The sequence below is a fragment of the Haplochromis burtoni genome, unplaced genomic scaffold, assembly GCF_018398535.1.
Source record: "Haplochromis burtoni strain Fernald_Lab_line unplaced genomic scaffold, NCSU_Asbu1 Contig_2597, whole genome shotgun sequence".
Taxonomy (NCBI): domain Eukaryota; kingdom Metazoa; phylum Chordata; class Actinopteri; order Cichliformes; family Cichlidae; genus Haplochromis; species Haplochromis burtoni.
The window spans coordinates 5,372-11,332 of NW_024584958.1; the positions used below are offsets into that span (position 1 = coordinate 5,372).

Consider the following 5,961-nt stretch of genomic DNA (forward strand, 5'->3'; position numbering starts at 1 on the left):
ACACTGAACTTCATGAACAACAGTTTTGTTCTTCCTTTAAACTAATTTCATGAAAATCCTGCCGATGAACAGACACAGCAGCTCCCAGAGTGACACTAACACAGTCTGGACAGGTGTCATGATGATGCTACAGACAGCAAGCAGCCCACAGGCTCAAGAGCCAGTTCTGTGAAAGTATAAAATAAAATGGATAAACAGTGAGACCAAAGTTATTAAGGTACTGTTAGAAGAATTCTCTTATAAAGTGAGACACTCAGAGTAATGAGCTTCAACGCATTTATTTACTTGCAAGGAAGCAAAAGCATTCGCAGTGAAAGACAGCTGAGTTTTATTTATGCACTTCTTACAAACTTATCCTGGGAACTTGAGAAAACTTCGCAGTGAAGCAGCTATTTACATTCTTACATACGAACAAGCATTATAGAAACAGTTACACAGTGTCCACGAGTCTAACTGTGCTTTGGATGACAGATAGCACAGGGACCACAAGACCTGAGAGAATGTGATTGACATGACATGACTCACTGTGGCTCAAAGTAAGAAGGAAACAGCTGGAGAACAAACTGAACCTGACGTGCAATCGACATGGCAAACAGACCAGATAAGATGTGTTTGAAATAAAATTTTATAACAAACTGAATCATTTCATTTAATATCTTATTGTTATGTACTGACTTTATTGCTGCCTTACAGTTTTTGAGTCTCTGTAGTTCACAGAGTGTCTGACAGACAGAGACACACTAACACAGTCTGAACAGCTTTGATGATAATCAGAGGGATTTAACATCAAACCAACTCGTGTGTTTGATGTCTGTCTGCTGGATGATCAGATCCTCTGTCTGTACCTCAATATTCACTGACAACACTGAGAGTCTAACAGCAGCAGGAGAAAAACTCTGAGACATGTCAAACAGGCTGCAGTTCATCGGGACGCTGCCTCTGCTGCTGTTTATGTTTTCTGTAGATCAAAAATCCAACAACAGCAACAACAAGAAGCACAGCAGACACTGACACACCGACTTTCCATCCTGATTGACCTGCAGGTAAGAAACAGATGGGAGGTGTTCAGAAAAAACAAGCATAAGAAACAAGCAGGAATAGAACAGAACAGAATAGCTCTTTAGTCGTTGAACACGTAAAACCAAATTGTGCGTGCTCCACACCAAATGTGCTGGAATAAAATATAAATAGCTGAGAGCAGGAATAAATAGCAAACGGGAGAAACATCTATAACAACAAGATAAAGGCACATATTAGAGAACAACATAGTTGCAGCAAAGTGCTTTAAAGTAGTGCAAAGAAAAGACTTTGTCCGAATAGAGTTCATGTGTGTTTGCCTGAGTGATGATGGAGGTACTCAGACCATGGCTCAGATCGGTGATACGGGTCTGCAAGCGTGGGATGTGGAGGGACAGTGTTGGTTAACAGTGCAAATGGCCGAGAGGAAGAAGCTGTTAGTGAGTCTGGAGGTTTGGGACTTGATAGACCTGAGGGGTCAACCAGAGGGCAGCGGGTCAAACAGGTGGTGGGCGGGGAACAAAGGGTCACCTGTGGTGGTCCTGGTCTTCCTGAGACAGGAGGATCTAGTGATGATCCCCAGGGGTTTCAGAGGGCAGACAATGACTTTTTGGGCAGTGGTAATTACCCTCAGTGCAGCCTTGTTCTCAGTTGTGGCCCTGTGTAGCAAACACCCAGGCAGCAGGAGAACACACTCTCCACTGAGGAGCAGCAGAAGGCCAGCAGCAGCTTCTGGTCCAGCTTATTCTTTCTCAGGACAAAGAGCAAGTGCAGTTGCTGCTGGGCCTTGGGAGTTGGTGTCCAGGTGAGATCAGTGGAGTTATGGGTGCCCAGAAACCTGAAGGTGGTGACAGATTCCAAGAATCCATCCATTTTCTTCCACTTATCCTGGGCTGGGGTGCGGGGGCAGCAGCTTAAGCAGGAAAGCCCCGACCCAGCCACCTCCTCCAGCCTTTCCAGAAGAGCACCAATGCATTCCCACGCCAGCTGATGGATATTATCTCGCCAGCGTGTCCTATTTCTACCCTGGGGCGTCCTCCCTGTGGGACATGCCCAGAACACCTCACCCAGGAGGCCTGAAACACCTCAGTAATAAGTAAATAAAAGTTTATTTGTACAGCACCTTTCAAGATAAAAATGACACAGGCTGAGGAGTGTGATCCCCTACAGATGGTCGGTCAGACTGAGTGAGGATGCTTAGGAAGTCTGTGATCAAAGAGCAGGTGACAGAGGGGATCTGAATCCTAACATAACTCTTCCTGATCTCCATTTGGCTCAGTGCTCTGTGAAAGGTGTTGATGCCGGCATCCTCCGTGGACCTACTTGCTCTGTAAGCAAACTAGTGGGACAAGATGGCAGTTCGTATGGTAGTATGCAGTGCACAGAACTCCAGACTACTGCGCACCTTTTTTGTATATTTGATACCTTTTTCTTACATTTTCCTGCAACACACTGATCACTTTCAGTCGTTAGGAACTAATAGAAATTGCCCACCACCGGAACTTGGACTTTGGACGGACAGTATCCTACCCGAGATTGTAAAATCACCATGTGCTGTGTGGGTGAGTTTGGGAACAGACGGCACAGGGAGAGAAAATAAAAGCAGGATCATATCCAGCTGCGATAACAACATAATCACTTCCAACTTATAATCAGTAAACAGCAACCAGGAAGCAGCTTCACCTCTGATCACACACACACTCAACTCTACTCACTCACCTGGAGGATCAGCATGCAGGTAGACACTGGTGATGAGACTTAAACTTTCTCTCTGTCTCTGAACACGACAGCTCGTATGTTCCAGTGTCATCTAATCATCACATCCTTCAGAATCAAAGACACGTCTCCATCCTTCATCTGTCTGTCCCGTAGATCCACCCGGTTCTTAAAAGATGGATGCTGATTTTCTAGATCAAACTGCCCATTGTGCTGCAAAAGGACATGTTGTGGCTCCAGGTCAGCTCTGCTCCACTCTACAACTATGATCTTGTTGTTGCTGTTTGGAGCTCGACATGTCAGAGTCACGTCCTGTCCACACTCAGCTGTGATGGTTTTCTGGTCTGAAAGAGGAAACAACACAGGAGAAAGGTTAAAGGTCAAATTACAACGGTTCACTTCTACAGCAGCCAAACAAACAAAAACACACCAACACATCACTTTTAATTTAAACATTTGATGAGCTGGGACAACATCCTCATTTGGATTTGACAGTGGTGGATGGTTTCTCAGTTTAGGTCATGCTTCATAATAAGTGCCCAAATGCAGGACTTGTTTCTAGAAGGATGTTAGAGTCACCAGTTCAAGCAGATGTTGTTCTTTAGGATTATTTGTCACTCCTGCTTATATGTTGTAGATTGTAGCTGCTTTAATCCACAAAGAGCAGAAAAGCATCAGAAGCAGCAGCAGGTCAGCTGATCACAGCCTGAACACAAAGAAAACAAATCTACTGGAGCTCACAACACTGGTTATTATGGGACTCTTGTAGAGGACACTCTTTCCCCTCACTGCACAGCTACACCTGAACTTCAGCTTCCTCCACCTAAAACTCCAAATTTGACCCTTATTATTCATAACAGTATAACTGTGCATGACAGTAGCTGTGTTTTGTATAAACACTTATACAGTGAAGCGTGCTGATAATATGAATAGTATGAAAATTGCTCTCAGGGAAATATTTTTAATATGCAGCCATTACTTCCTGTTTTATGTCAAAGTTAAATCTCACCTGCAGAGACGAACACGGCAAACATCAAAGTGAATGACGTAATTACAGCGGACATTTCCGGGTTCTGACTCTTAGTTTGTTCTAAATGTCTCAGTCTGTCCTGAGATTAAACTCTAGGCTGAAAGAAAGCAATTGGATCAGGAACGTTTGTTAAGGAAGTTGTGTCATTGTGACGATTGGTACGCTGCACTGTGGGGTCGAGTAGAAACAAGCGCGTCACACCAGAAGAGGTGAAGTCGAAAGAAAGTTTTATTCTTTCTGTTCTTGAACCATCCTCGCAGGAAAAATCTGAACCTGCTTCATGTGTCAGTCGTCATGTATGAACACTTTTTGTCTTTGAAGCAGAAGTTTGTTTTGTCTCTGCACCGAGTTTGTTTCCCACAGCAAGTTTCGAGCTCACATCCTGCTGCACCTCTTCCTGCTGCGATTTAGGCTTCAGCTCCGAGGTCTGTGTCTGCTGAGCAGCTTATCAAACAACACCGCGACACAACTCTGACTAACCTGAGAACCAGCAGCAGCTTGCACCAGTTTACAAAACCAGTAGCCTGTAAATCACCAGTTCATCCAGTGCTGTCCGATTTAAAGAACAAAGACTCATCAGTTTCAGAATTTGAGGTTTTCTGCTAAGTTTCCTCCTTTTCTATGGAGGTGAATTGTAAAGTGAAACCTTCAAACTGATTTTTTTAGCTTTTCTTTTAGCTTAAAAGACTAAAAGTGAGTTTTAGAAAAAGAAAGAAAACACTTACTGTTGTTCTGAAGGACGTCTGGAACCCTCGAAGGCCTCTGTGGTCACCAGGGTGGAAAATCTGAAAGAAAATAAAACACACATTAGATTTCTTTGTCTCTGTCACACAGACACGGACGTCCACACAGACACGGACGTCCACACAGCCCCACCCAGCCTCGCGTCTCCTTCACACACACAGACAAACTAAATCAATATAAAAATAATTCTTTGAGAAACATAACAAATTTAACCAGAGTGACACTCAGTTTGTTTTATAACAGTTAAATCTCACCCGCAGAGACAAACATGAAGCCTCATCGAACATCAGCAACGTGGAGCAGAGTGACGCAGTTATTGACCTTTAACCTCTCTGCTCTGTGTTGTTTCCTCTTTCAGACCAGACAATCATCACAGCTGAGTCTGGACAGGACGTCACTCTGCCATGTCGAGTTACAAATGACAACAAAATGATCATAGTTGTAGAGTGGAGCAGAGCTGACCTGGAGCCACAACATGTGCTTTTGCAACGGAATGGGCAGTTTGATCCAGAAGACCAGCATCCATCATTTAAGAACCGGGTGGATCTGCGGGACAGACAGATGAAGGATGGAGACGTGTCTTTGATTCTGAAGGATGTGACGATTAATGATAATGGAACATACGAGTGTCGAGTTCAGAGACAGAGAGAAAGTTTAAGTCTCATCAGCACTTTTTACCTGACTGTTGTTCCTCCAGGTGAGTGATCAGAGGTGCTTGTTGTTTACTGATTATAAGTTGGAGGATATTGAGTGCTGAGCTAACGCTAGAATCCGGGGATGTAGAAAATTATTGCTACCTGTGCTGCCCTCACGACACGTGACCATGTGAAGCTAGACAGCCAGCGAACAAAATAGACTTCCACACAAGGCTTGCTTTTCTTGCTTTTAATGAAGATCCTTTAAAGCCCTATCCTCTCTCAAGGCTTCTCCTTGCTATTTCTTATTTGTAAAAAGACGAACGTTTCCCAAGGTACAAGCGTGTAGGGCACTTTTAGCGTGTACATGAACTCCTGAAGCACATAAGAACAGAGCACACCACTACTTGCCTCACCAGGAGGGGATACAGGTGGGATGCTGACTGTCCAATTCGAAGTAAAGTCCAGGTTCAGGCCGAGGCCAAAGTCTATTAGTTACTGACAACTGAGAGTGATCAGTGTGTTGCAGGTAAATGTAACAAAAAGGCATAAAAAACAAAAAAAACAAAAAGAAAATACACAAAAGGTGCACAGTAGTTGGGAGCACTGTCCCTCTGTGAAGTTGGGGTGTCAATCTTGTCCCACCAGTTGGCTTTCAAAGCAAGTAGGTCTATGGAGGATGCCATCATCCTTCACAGACCACTGAGCCATATGAAGAACAGGAAGAGCTATGTTAGAATACTCTTTGTGGACTACATCTCAACGTTCAACGTCATAATACCAGACTTCCACCAAACGGGACCACCTTCAGATCCCCCC

General features: G+C 44.1%; 1 long non-coding RNA gene across 1 annotated transcript; it reads right to left on the reverse strand.

Annotated features, from left to right (window-relative positions):
* Positions 1-426: 426 nt before the first annotated feature.
* Positions 427-4,832, reverse strand: LOC121813785. Its single transcript, XR_006053876.1, has 3 exons — positions 4,762-4,832; positions 4,489-4,548; positions 427-3,077 (listed from the first exon to the last, which is right to left on the reverse strand). It is a non-coding gene; the product is annotated as an uncharacterized LOC121813785 (long non-coding RNA).
* Between the last annotated feature and the right edge of the window lie 1,129 nt (positions 4,833-5,961).